General features: G+C 46.4%; 1 long non-coding RNA gene across 2 annotated transcripts; it reads right to left on the bottom strand.

Moving 5' to 3' along the window:
• Nucleotides 1-279: 279 nt before the first annotated feature.
• LOC125759422 (uncharacterized) lies at nucleotides 280-4,973 on the bottom strand. Of its 2 annotated transcripts, none has more exons than XR_007417085.1 (4): nucleotides 4,941-4,973; nucleotides 966-1,047; nucleotides 761-900; nucleotides 280-375 (listed from the first exon to the last, which is right to left on the bottom strand). It is a non-coding gene; the product is annotated as an uncharacterized LOC125759422 (long non-coding RNA). The 2 variants fall into 2 exon arrangements; XR_007417084.1 differs by lacking the exon at nucleotides 4,941-4,973 and adding an exon at nucleotides 1,141-1,213.
• Nucleotides 4,974-13,828: the final 8,855 nt, after the last annotated feature.

Below are 13,828 nucleotides of genomic sequence, written 5' to 3'. Positions count from 1 at the left end.
ACCCAGAGGGCAGCCAAAAAGAGGGTGATTGTCAGTCCTTTACTTTTGTTGCTCGGGTTGTGCGTGCTCCCAAGAAATTTTCTGAAGAAAAAAAAACATCAACCATTCGAAAAGAATTCATATTTCATTGCTTTATACCTCCAAAGCAGAATACATCAGTTTAATTGATTTATAGCTTCAGGGACTTGTCTAGCTGATAGAAGACCGCAGGTATTCAAAGCGTTTCCCCTTGTTTTCGCCTGTGGTTGGCACAAATTTACAGGAGCAGGTGGTCAGGCTCTGCAGTCAAACCCTCTCTTGCTGCACGCACCATCATGTTTCATCAGTCAATATGTCAGCTGCTGATTCCGCAATCTCCACGCTGGACAGTCGATCCTAAAAGGAGAGGACCGTTATTTTACACTATACCAACGGTTACTGCCACTTTGCACACAACTGCCGATAACATGTAATGTGAGACACATACTCCACCCCCCCCCCCCCAAAAAAAAAAGGGTGTTACTTGACCACTACATGAGCGTTCCTCAAATCTACTATCCTGTGCAATACGTTTATCGGAAAACAAAAATCTTATTTAAATCGCACGTTAATACCAAATGCAATTGACATCTGTTTAGCACAAAAGTCAGCAATACAATAATGTAAGTGACAGTTTAGTAGCAGAAACACGACAGCAGGTGATTAGAAACAGAAATATTACAATTTACAATTTTCAGTGACCATAATCGGCATTTCACGTAGAGCTTGAATATGCTCGTACCTAATTGTTTTCCTCAAGGGGCATCTTCCACTTGACAGTTCATAACCTCGGCTGCACCGAACGTAAGGCATATCGGCGTCTGGAAGCTTCCAAGCTGCCTGATAGTAGATCATCCCAGCATGCCTTGGGCGGGATGTATGCTGTAAACAGTTCCAACGCAACACATTTATTATGGCGGGAAAAATCATTTGTGTTGTCTACGTACCTTTAAACATTCCGGCTTTGACAGTTAAATCACATGTATACTGATTCATTTTTTCTAACCACAATGACACGTTGCTTGCACCCTAGAACCAGAACGAGAACACACAAAAAAAGTTATCTCAGTGCCGGAGAACAAATTTTTATCGCCAAGGAACTAAGGACATCGAAAGACATACCAACCACACTGACCATGTCTCCCTTTGAACTCCTACGTTGCACGATTGCTGGCATTCGTGCTATCTGAAAATCGTTAAGCCACAGCGTATCGCTTATCGCGTAACATATTCTCACCTGCCCCGTTTCGATAGCGACGCATTTAGACGCAATCGAGCGACGCAGAGCAAATACTGCCGGCAACAATGCGTAAAAGCATGACAACTTATTTTTCTGACTCGACCCAACTCTTACAGCAGCGTAAGCATGAGCATGAATTATCTGAATTTTGAATCTCGTACATTGTGATCTGTATGAGTGCAACTATGGAATGAAGATGACTTCAGCATATATTTGTGGTAAGGTTTCAAGTTAGGTCAACACGCAGAAGTTTGAAGTCTGACGGAAGTCCGTCTGGTTGGGTTGATACGTGGTGACGCTGAAAACCCGATGCACTGAGCCAACTAAAGCAAAAAGCACACGCACACATACACACACACACACACGCACGCGCGCACACACACAACACAAGCGCACACACACGCACGCGCGAGCGCACACACACGCACGCGCGAGCGCACACACACACGCGCGCGCGCACACACGCGAGCACACGAGCACACACGCACGCGCGCGCGCACACACACATACACACACGCACGCGCGAGCGCACACACACACGCGCACACACACGCGAGCAAACACACGCGCACGAGCACACACACACACGCGCGCGCACACACACACAAGCACGAATGCGCGAGCAAACACACACACACACACACACACACACGCGCGCGCGCACGAGCACACACGTGAGCAAACACGCCACGAGCACACACACGCGCGCGCACACATACACGCACGCGCGAGCACACACACACGCGAGCAAACACACACGCGCACACGCACACGCGCGCGAGCACACACACACGCGCGCACGAACATACACGCAAGCGAACACACGCGCGCACACACACACGCGCGCACGAGCACACACACACACGCGCACGAGCACGCACACACACGTACGCACGCACACACACGGAGTGGCCGGTATCAAGAGCTACTCGAGATAAAGACGTCGTGACAGTCATTTTTCTCTAGCGCGAGCACGTGCCTTCCCCCAGTCGATTGCGTGTCCCCTGAAACGTGCTCAGCCAAAGCACCGGATTTAACCATTTATTTTTTCACGTCATAAACGTCCTTTTGTGTGTGTGTATTAAATGTTTACTTCGGTCGGCGCAGTGCCTCGGGTTCGCTATACTTAAAGCTTTTCAGCTACACACGGAAGGATGCTGTGATTTCCTTTAAGACACTTAAAACTATACTTAAAACGCACTCTTAACGCCATTTCATTGTCTTTCGGGTACTTAAAGCTTTATTCATTTCGGTAGCGCAAAACAATTAAAGACAAGAGAGGACACGTAGACAGGACAGGCGCTAGACATCAACTGACTTTACTGCAAGGAAACACACAAAAACCCGTTGCACAGGCGCGACGCGCTACATCACTCTACGAGGGCTTTTTTTTTTCTTTTAATGTGTCTAATTTTCTTTGCGCTACCGAAATGAACACCAGTGATCACAACCAACTAGCCCGCATTACCGCCTTAAACCCTCACTCGTCCACCTAAAACTACCGCAGCAGAGTTTGAAGCATGGCGAAAAGTTGAATTAGCCGACACGTTGCGTATAGACGCCACGAAATATCATGTACCGGTGACAAAGACATGACAAACAGCCCAGACTGCCATTGACAGGAGCGAGTTACTGCGCACGCAGAGCTCGTCTGGGCAAAGTTGATCTGGGGCACTTTGTTTATGCCGCCTACAGTATTTCACACCGTGATTGCAGCCTTCATCGAGCGTGTTGAAGGTACCAAGACGGCGACAGCAAGAAGGGTTAAACTTCTGTCCTTCATCTCTTCTCACATAAACGTGTATGATAACCAAGGAGGTTATATACTATTTCTTCTGGAGTGGAGGTGGCGCCCCCGTAAGTGAAGCCGGTCGCCGCCATATTGCAAAAGGAAAAACTCGGAAGCAGACGACGGAGTGCGCTCCGTTGCCCCGCCGTCGCAGTTGTCTTTGGGGACGGTGGCATGCTTTTGTAAAGCAGTTAAACATTTTACGAGGCCATGGCGACTTCGTGCGTCGCTTATGGCTGCACAAATCGCAATAAGAAGACGCCTGGGATCACTTTTCACGTGTAAGTGTCCTCACTTAGTTCGCTGACGATTGTCTGTTTTTCGTGCATGCTGTTAAACTGGAAACAATTTGAAAGGTGCGCATACATGTAATACATGCGTGCAGTTGTAGCGAAGAAAATTTTACGCTTTAAATGTTCGCTGACACGACGTTGTACGTGATTTTTAAGTGTATACACGAAGTGGGTGCAGTCTAGCTGGACGTACCGAGCAATATTGGTACGAGTAGGAAGTCAGAACGCCCTTAGAATTCCGAGCTTTCTGGTGTTTTCTTGCAAGTCAAGACTGACGGCGTGCATGCATATTTATCCGGTGCATGGATATCGAATTTGATGGATGTTTATCGAGGAATTGGCAAACGCAACATTCCATGACGTGATTATCCGTGTTACATGTTTCCAAAAGACTGCGCGCAGCGTTCTACCTGGGAACGTGCCGGTCGAAGAAGTGGTTAGAGAGCTAAGGACGGTTACCAGCTCGACCAGCTCTGACCACCTCTGCTCCATGTAAAACAATTTTATCTCTAAAATAAGGTGCCGCCCGTTTCATGGCCGATACCCCGCGGTGGGTTGCGCCAGGTTGCCAAGGAACAACCAACCAACCAACCAACCACCTCTGCTCTATTCACTTCGCAGAATGCTGCTTCGACAGAACGGGGCAGACGGCCTGGCACCTACAATTTGTACCTACAATTTTTCCTGCTTTCCCAGCGCATCTACAAAAACCTGTAACTCTTTTGAAATCCGACCAAACCGAAATCGAAACACCGAAGGACGCGGCTGCTTTAGTTTTTTATGCATCTAGTCTGAGAGGGCGAGAGCTACCTCGTTTCGAGGCTGTGCGCGCTGCGCTTGCCGTGATGGCACACGTCGCCCACGTAGGTTAATGCTTGCGAATCCTCCTTCTGGCCAAATGTTCGCGTGATTGATGTGTGCTTATGTAAAGAGAATAAGTGCGTTCCACGTTAGCTTGTGGTTACCCCTTGAACACTGACGCCGTTACAACACAAAAACCCAGTTCCTAGTAACACATATGTAATTACAGCGCGCTCGATATACGAAGCACCCCTTCGACAACAGATTAGTCTGCAGCTGACATAATAGTATGACATAATTTGTTTCATAAACGAGAAGAGGCAACTGTTCGTGGGTTTAAAGCAGTTTCCATCTCATTTTTTGATTGTGGGACTGCAAACCAACGCGCGCGCCGCGCGTATTCCATTGCCGTCTACGGCGGTCGCGCCGCGTTTTTCCTCTAGCTACATGGCCGCCGGCGGCTTCACTTGCTCCCGTTGGCGGCGGCCGGGACTGCCACTCCAGAGGTTCTATAGAACCTCCTTGATGATAACGAATGAGCTTAGTCGGATGTTTGATAATATACGCCCAAACACTCATCTTGTAATGTCAAACGCAGAGCAAATACTGCCAATAACAATGCATTACATAGAAGTATGACACGATTTATTTAAAACATAAAAGTATGACACGATTACATAAAAGTATGACGCGACCCATCTCGTACAGTAGCGTAAGCATGAGCATGACTTCAGGCAAACACGCGACATAAGTACATATACACAAGCAAATGACGTACTGAAGAGAGAATATTGCTTACCTGCAAATCACATTTACTGCGGTCTTCGGGCAACGTGACAACGGATGCAACCCGCTCGACAATTGCGAGTCTCAGGCAAGCGAAGAATCAGCAATGCAGCTCGTCGCAACGGCCGCGCAGCCCACTGAACGTGCCCGTTGCAATGCATCGTGGCTGATTTGCGGCGGATCGCGCACGTTAATGACTGTGCTTCCTTGCTATATCACTAGTTACACCCCACTCACGTACACAACACGATTAGACCAGGCACGTTAACAAAGCGCGGAGCGTAAAACCTGGTTAAGTCGATGAAACGAATAGCAGCACTGCACAAACGCGACTTCAACAACCGCACCAACCGCCTCGCATTCGAATACTCTTCCCGGCATACACCTCAAGCTGTGCAAAGCCTAGGAGAGATGACGCCGTCCCTGGTTCGATAAAGTTGAAGCGGCGCCTCGAGAACGCCACATTTGTTACTCACCGCGAGCTCATACATCTCTCTACGCGGCCTCTCTACTGGAGCGGCCGTCCCACGCTGTTTTGTGAACTCAGCGGCATCTTTTTCTCCCGTGTTGGCGCATTGATGACGGTTAACCGTGTTTGGTGCTATGTTGTCCCGTGACGTTTGCTGCACTTTACGATCCGTTAATTATAACGCGAAAAAAACAAACAAACAAACTAGACAACACGACAGCGAAATTAAAATAAATTGTATTGCGAGTCTCGGAAAAATATTTTTCTCGCGCCACGGGATGGTTCTTCGATCGTATCGTCAGTTTAATTTGGTCGGTTGTCGTGTGCTCACAGTACTTTATCTTGTCGCCATAAGCGAAGCTTCCCGGAGGCAAATTAATTACTTCTGCGGCTCAAAAGCAAAATAGATATAAGAGCTACATAATAAGTTGTTTAGCACAAATATTTGACCAACATATGATAGTTTTTCGTTCTTGTGCTTCTGCCGATGTCTGTGCAGATTATGTCACTTCATAAATTACGGGCTTTGGAAGCGGGCTCACCTTATTGAACTCCAGTTTTAGTTCATACCCCACCATCGCTTGCCTCAGTACGCCTCCTGTGATTTGCTTTTCTGCTGTCAAGACCCGTTCTGTGTGCACATCATCCGCTGTTCAATTGATAAAGCCAGCCTTGAACAAGACAGATCGCGATGTGACACATTGATCAATAAACTTCCACTCCATAGTGTAGGTCCCCTGACGGATGAGTCATTGCGCTTTTATAAGTTACAATCTAAAGGTTACAATGCTCATCGCGGTGCTTTAGCTTTTAACTTGGCACGCTGCTGTCGATGTAACCTTTATGAGAGAGGGAAATGAAGAAAACACAAGAATAAAATTGCTGTAACAGCCACGTAACTTATAAATTATAAGTTACATGTCTTTTTATGCTGTCGTAAACGTTACCGTGATTAGAGTGTAGGCATGTTCAAATGGCATCTAAATGCGCTACTTTCAACAACGTGCTAATTGCGCGCTCATTTTTTCCGCCTGATCAAGAAAGCCCGCGAAATATGAAAAGTGACACGTGACTAGAGTGTTGCGCGCGTCGGAAACCAGCGCCCTCAAACAGGCTCCCTATGAGGCACACAGTATCAAGGAAAAAAATGCAGAAAGAAAAAAAAAAGCGTATCGCCCTATCTGCCACTCCCCGGTCTAGAAACGCACCGCTTGGTTTTACAGAGTCAGGTCGTAATCGGAACACCTGCCGCGTTATCAATGAGAACAGTCGGCCGTGAGATATGGATGATTGCGGTGTACTATCTAACGGATTGAATTGCAGCGAAATTGCACGCATATCGCTGGCGCCCGACCTGTACCCTTGCCAAAATGCGGAACGCTGTCTTTCGCAACAGGCAACAGGCAAAGCGGTTGTTTGCAGTAAGCTTATTTGAGGGCGCTGGTTTCCTTTGCGGCTGGGAGCGTAGTCATGTGTTATTTTTCATATTTCGCGGGCTTTCTTTATCAGCCGGAAAAAATGAGCGCGCAATTAGCACGTTGTTGAAAGTAGCGCAGTCAGATGCCATTTGAACATGCCTACATACGCCTCATTGACATTTTGACAATTAGGCGAGTACTTGCCGAGTTAGAAATATAATTATGACTAATTATTTAAACCTCATTATCGAAAAAATAGCCGTGGCTACTCTAGTGTATTAGGAACAATATTCGCGTAACGCCGTCCCTCTTTTCTTTAATCGTGCTGCGTGATAGCTGGGACACCCGTATATACCCCATGAAGTGGACGGGGAGATGGCCGACGCGGTAGCTCAGTTGGTAGAGCATCGGACGCGTTATTCGAAGGTCGCAGGTTCGGTCCCTGCCCGCAGCAAGCTATCTTTTCGTCCACATTTCTTTCTTCACAATTACGTTACATTTACTACTAATAACGTCCCCTATACGTTCCTTGGCATTATTGTCTGTTAGTGCTCATTAATATTGTGTATAACAAAGAAAAGCGAGCCCTTAAAATTTCCACTTCTTTCCTTCATTCATAGCGAGGGTCTCGTTCTGGCAGACTTGATGCTTTCAGGTAGTATGCGAGGGATTATTGGTCAGCTGCCAGCTCGTAATAAGTTCACGTTCTACGTGACGCCAACAGGCGGAAAAGAGTGTTCCACACTCGGCCTCATGGCTACTGGCGGCGCTTACTGATGCTCCCACGTTTAAATACACATATATACCCCATAAAGTGGACGGGGAAATGGCCGCCGCGGCAGCTCAATTGGTAGAGCATCGGAAGCGTTATTCGAAGGTCGCAGGTTCGGTCCCTGCCCGCGGCAAGCTATCTTGTTGTCCACTTTTCTTTGTTCACATTTACATTACATTTACTACTAATAACGTCCCCTATACGTTCCTTGGCATTATTGTCTGTTAGTGCTCATTAATATTGTGTATAACAAAGAAAAATGAGCCCTTAAAATTTCCACTTCTTTCCTTCATTCATAGCGAGGGTCTCGTTCTGGCAGACTTGATGCTTTCAGGTAGTATGCGAGGGATTATTGGTCAGCTGCCAGCTCGTAATAAGTTCACGTTCTACGTGACGCCAACAGGCGGAAAAGAATGTTCCACACTCGGCCTCATGGCTACTGGCGGCGCTTACTGACGCTCCCACGTTTAAATACACATATATACCCCATAAAGTGGACGGGAAAATGGCCGCCGCGGCAGCTCAGTTGGTAGAGCATCGGACGCGTTATTCGAAGGTCGCAGGTTCGGTCCCTGCCCGCGGCAAGCTATCTTTTTGTCCACTTTTCTTTGTTCACATTTACATTACATTTACTACTAATAACGTCCCCTATACGTTCCTTGGCATTATTGTCTGTTAGTGCTCATTAATATTGTGTATAACAAAGAAAAACCAGCCCTTAAAATTTCCACTTCTTTCCTTCATTCATAGCAGAATATATGTTCCATTAGCATGGCATATACCAGATTGTACGCGCATGCATGCATGACAATCTCGCGATATATGGCGAACTAGATGTCACGACATGAATGACTTCATTGGCCTCAATGACAAACAAGACGATGTGTGCAACATATCCAGCTTTTGTGGACACATCACAGCCAGCGCCCCTGGCGGCCCCGGCGCGAAGCTAGCGCGTTTTCAATGGAACTGGCGAGTTTTTCCCGAATAATTAAGTGTAGAGGGTGAATGTTGAAAAACGCAGACCACAGAGCGCTTCTGGGAACCTAAACGCACGAGAAGACTGCAGCGATCATGTTGCAGTAAGCTTCAATTTTGTTCCCAGAGCAGTTAAAGATTGTACAATGGGAGTCTATGGAAACGGCGGAAAATGTGGCCTGTTTTTCGAGACAAAAACGGTCACTGTCGTAAAACTAAGCAAGTTATGGTAATGGTCAGGAAATCACATGTAGTCCTGACAATCAGCTTTCGTTTGAATGCAATCTCAACCTGCCGTAAATGGCATAACATTGTTCCCTAACGCGTTTTTTGAAGCGCGGTCATTCAAATGTTTGTGGTAAATTGATAAACCCTTGCTTACCTCCGGCGGCAAGGCGTCATCCGTGGCCGAGCGAGCTAATCGCTCAAGTTCAAAGCGCGGCATAACGGCGCCGTCATAGGTTCGATTCCTGGCGATGGATCAGCATTTTTTTTTCAGCCCGTGACTTAGTTCTGCAGCTTCGCACAGGATGTCGCCGCCGAAACAAAAAAAGGGCTTTCGTTTCGGTTTCGGTTCTTGACTGTTATCTTGAGCTGCCGTTTCTTTTTTCTCGTTATTATATGACTTTTTTAGTGTATGTTTAAACACTCCACGCGTATCACATCGTTCAGATCTACATTTGTAATTCTTACTTTATGCTTTTATAAACGTCCTAAGGAACAGAACGCCCCATCAAGTTATAGTGAACAAAGCTCTTTCGAACTTTTGTACGCGTATTGTGGTGGAAACTTATTTCTCCCTTCTCAATGATGTCGTTACGATCTTCTCAGGTACCTACAATTCAGCAACGTAAAGGAAGCGAACTAAGCTTAGACAAGCGAGGCATAGTAATTAAATGACAAAGTTAGACGTTTTTGCAGTTGCTTTTTACTTTAGGGCTAACGCAAGTGTTTGAGTAATCTTAACGAACGAAGGGGAATTTTTCGAGGTGTTCTTTTTTTTTCTTAGACACTACTAATGAAACCAACTGATAATTAAGCCAATCAAAGAATACGAAAAATTATTTGTTCTTTTTCAAACAGCAGTGCAATGGCTTAGACAAGCGAGGCATAGTAATTAAATGACAAAGTTATTCGTTTTTGCAGTTGCTTTTTACTTTAGGGCTAACGCAAGTGTTTGAGTAATCTTAACGAACGAAGGGGAATTTTTCGAGGTGTTCTTTTTTTTTCTTAGACACTACTAATGAAACCAACTGATAAATAAGCCAATCAAAGAATACGAAAAATTATTTGTTCTTTTTCAAACAGCAGTGCAATGATTTCGCCCTAACTTAAATGAAATCAAAATCGCTATCTCGACAAGCATCAGCGGACGGCTCATGTACCCTTCTATATGCTGCGCTCTCAACTCGAAGAGACTGCGAAATCCCCTTTCCTACCTGGAGTGGTTGTGTTCTCTTACAGCACCATTTTGTAGAGTTACGCGAGACTGCATCTGAGTTAGCTGCCTGCAGCTTTACTTCATTTGTTGCTATCGCACTCATTGCATCGTCCTTGCGGTGAAACTGGGATTTTTATTCATCTCTTGTCATATCTATCGCCCTACGTGAACAGAAAAAAATGCCCCCACCTCCCCGAAGAGAATAGTGAGGAAATGCGAATGCATTTCTTGCGCCGAGAGAGGGTACCGTTGCCGTCAGACATTCGCCTTCACCGACTTCTGCAATCGCCTTGAGAGGCACCCAGCCAGCGAACGGTCGCGAGTGAGGCACGAGCGGACGGGAGAGTGCGGCGCAGGGAGGAGAGAGAGCGAACGGCGAGAAAAGGAGCGGCGAAGCACTGCACCTACCCTCTCCTACACTCTCTCGCACCACATACTCCGGTTGCTAGGGGCGAGGATAAGCGCGCGCGCCCGCAGCTGTTACTATGGGAGAGGGCGCCGCGGACAACGCCGGACGCCTGACATAGCCCGACTAAGAAATGCATTCGCATTTAAAAAACCAGCATGCCTTCTCCTTTAACATCACATAGCACTGTGCGCTGCATCGGATAGGTCCGTGTGATATGACGTGTGTGGATCAAAGCTTTCGGGAAGTCCAGGGACTGGTGCTCCCAGTTACAAAACGAAAATCCTGTGATTCAGCAGCTTTTCGCACGCACTCGCAGCCCACCTCAACGTACCGCAATAAGATGCCATTTTAAACATCTGTAAATGAAAATGTGCGCAGCATGTACTGGTTGCGCAAGGCTGGAACCGAAAGCGGAGCTAGCGTTCGACCTAGCTTCTTCTAAGGTTTTGCTAGTAATACCAAGCTATTGCTAGAGGTGCAAAGTTTTTGCTAGAATAGTATTATAGGATATGGCTAGCCTTGGATAATCTATTCTTCTCAGGTTTCGGTCGGTTCCCCAGACTACGCACTTGTTGCGTGGTTCTGAAGGGGAAATGTCGCGTCACTAGTAGTTACGTGATGGGATTTTAGTCACGTGGCTGAATGGTTTGATCATCCATGCTGGCTGTTTGCGCGCAATCGCTGGGGCCTTGGTTCGAATCCCAATGCGGTTTTTTCTTTTTTTTTGTCTCTCTCAGAATTGCTTATGCTTGCCGCGGTGGTACAGCGGTTACGGTGCTCGGCTGCTGACCCAAAGGGCACAGGTTTGACGGCGGCTCCAGCATTTTTGAACAAGGCGAAAATGCTAGAGGCTCGTGTACTTGGTTTTAGATGCACGTTACGAACCTGAAGTGGTCGAAATTTCCGCAGCCCTCCTCTACGGCATGCCTCATAAACATATTATGGTTTGGGCACGTAGAACTCCAGCAATTATTATGACTAGTACAGCGAAGATATTTGCTCCAGTTTCGGTTTCGCTTTTGGAAATGGAGCAAGTAGACTTCTAATGTTTTATTTTTTATTACCACGCAACCCATTACTTAATAACGAAGAAAAGGAACCCAGATTTTAGTTAACATCAACCATAAGAAGACAATACAAAACGAAACCAAGGCAAGCATGACGGCAGCCTATTGTAATATAATGAAGCGTTTTAAAGAAGTAGTCTACTATTAGAGACGACGCAGAAACGTAACCAGTAATAGTAGAACCAACGCAAAGCTTGTATTGTTGAATCGTCGCCGTTTTTTCTACGGGAGCAGCGTTTTCTGCTTCTGCAAGTAGTGCTGCTCTTTTGCATTACATTTTCGCCCCCTTTGAAAAAGAGCCATCCTGGCTAATTACGGACAGCTTCACAGTGACAGTGAGGCTTTAGCAGGTCCATATGCACAATCTCATGACTCCACATTGTTTGATTACAAAAAGTCTTAAGCGACTTGACGGCCTATATGATGAAGTACGAGGCTTGCTAGACCACACGGTACGGGTCGTGGTACTTCGGAAGAAGTTTCGTAGACCGACCGGGGCCACCTAGAAGTCCAGAGGCCAGGCCCGTAGCTAGGGGGTATGTCCCAAGGGCCCGCCTACACTCCCAAAAGTTTGACGGAGGCGGTGTTTTACTGACAAGAATATTGAGAATGGGTGTTTCTCTCAAACTGTCAAGGCCTTCAGCAAGTGCCCCCTCCCTTTACCCAACACCCCCCCTCGCTGACTGGCGCAGGCCGGCGGCGGGGAGCGGTGTGCACGGAAGAGACGGCGAAACGGTAGGCAAGCAGACTCGGAAGCGAGCGCGGCCGCGCGCGCCGTTGCCATAGCAACGACGGAGAGATCTTCAACCGGCTGCTTTGCTGCTGGCTTGCGTTTCCTTTCTTGAATTCTCGGCACTCTCCACTTTCCTATGAAGAATGTTGTCTCACGCTCATAACGTGCATTCCATTTGTGACCTGGAAGCGCCGGGCGCGCGGCGATAATGCAATAGAGAGGCATGCACGATATCAGGACTGTTTTTGTGAGGCGAAACGACACCCTTTCAACACGTTCTTTAGTGTACGCTGCTTTCCTGAAAAGCATAGGTAATTTTATAGGGAATATTAGCCGATTACACACTGCATTTATTGCCGCAACGCCACTTCACGCCGTTGAAAGAGTAATAAGAGGGAGTAACTAAGAGGGAAGTCCAGGCATGGAAACATGCATGTTGTCTTTACTGATGGCTTTCCCTAACAGGTACCCATGTTAGCGGCAATGTACAACAGAGTGAATGAAAACAGCGAGGAAGAAGACTTCAAAACTAACAAGCGCTTTTCGCTTTATACAGTTCTGCTTACCGATTCAATGAGCCAAGTATTCGACGCTCACTAGATTGCCCTCCGCACTGTGTTCCCGAGCCAAGCCTAATTACGGTTCATCAAACTAATGAACAGATCAAGCTCGCCTTGCTTGTTCGCCTCAGGTTTATGACCAACTTGGTCGGTAATGCAATATATATAATATACATATATATATATATATATATATATATATATATATATATATATATATATATATATATATATATATATATATATATATATATATATAACGTGTGTATGTGTGTGTGTGTGTGTGTTTTTGTAGAGAGAATGCCTTGCGGGTAGTACTCATTGAAAAAAGTAAAGATGCCTTTACTAACGTTTCAGCCGTGACACCGCCTACGTAGGTCAGTGTCTTGCGGAGCCCATGCCACAGCCCCAGCGGTATGGAATGCCTTTTTCCGGTTTTTGATGTGTGCTACCTGGAAGTTCATTCAATGTAGAAAGCAGCGCGCGCATGCGCCGTTGCTCGACATGCGTTCACTAGTAGTCGCGAAGGCAACGCCACCTCTCAACGTCAACTCCTTTTACTTTTTTATAAGCACAGAATAAATCGAGGATGCCTAATAACGTGCGGATTAATTTTAAACGCATTTTTTTTTCTTTAGTAAATAGCAGCGGACTGCGTGCAGCGTTCTGCACATCTCATTCGTGCACTATGAAGGCTTGCCCGTCAGGCAACGCGACATGCCGTTGTGACTTTCAAAGCGCAATTCAACAATACAAATCCTAATCATATGGTGAAAAAGAAAAAGCTCGTTTATGTTACTGTAATTCACAACCAGGGTCTTGTGACACATTTCGATCGGTTGTCAGGCCCTTTAAGAAAGCACATCGCGAATATATATAGTGATAGAGTAATTATTTACTCTAAAAAGGCGTGACCTCACTCATGCTCACCTCATGTTCCACGATCCCAAATATTTGTCCATAAGTAAATATTGAGAAGGTTATTGTGTATAGATATTTGAACTTTCTTACTATCAAGGAGGTAATTTCCGCGTCACTACAAAATCTGCCCTAA

Source organism: Rhipicephalus sanguineus, chromosome 1, assembly GCF_013339695.2.
Source record: "Rhipicephalus sanguineus isolate Rsan-2018 chromosome 1, BIME_Rsan_1.4, whole genome shotgun sequence".
NCBI classification, from domain to species: Eukaryota; Metazoa; Arthropoda; class Arachnida; order Ixodida; family Ixodidae; genus Rhipicephalus; species Rhipicephalus sanguineus.
This window is presented reverse-complemented; position numbering and strand designations above follow the sequence as displayed.